The sequence below is a fragment of the Halyomorpha halys genome, unplaced genomic scaffold (assembly GCF_000696795.3).
Source record: "Halyomorpha halys isolate HHAL.00 unplaced genomic scaffold, Hhal_1.1 Scaffold558.1, whole genome shotgun sequence".
Classification (NCBI taxonomy): Eukaryota; Metazoa; Arthropoda; class Insecta; order Hemiptera; family Pentatomidae; genus Halyomorpha; species Halyomorpha halys.
This window is the reverse complement of record NW_027115474.1, coordinates 142,031-142,373: the sequence shown is the minus strand read 5'-3', so window position 1 is coordinate 142,373 and position 343 is coordinate 142,031.

The following is a 343-nucleotide window of genomic DNA, read 5'->3' as shown; positions in this document are numbered from 1 at the left end:
CATAACTATGTAGATTGAAAAAGTTAAACAAACATTTAAACCTTTTAGAATTTTTTTTTCCTAAAACAAATTACTAATTATAGATTAAAACATGATGGAAGAAGAAAAATTTATTCCTTACCATAAACTTTTTCTAGAATTTAATTCACTTTATTTATTGTTTTACTATCATCTAATAATTAAGATTACTGTTTATCTTTATATCAAGAGGTAACTGATTATCTTTGATTCAATTTTTAATTAAATAAATTAATTGATAATCTAGGGAGTGATATGATTATTGTATAGCCCAGTTTTCAATCATGTGATTTAAAAAGTTATCAATGAGGACTTGAAAGATATA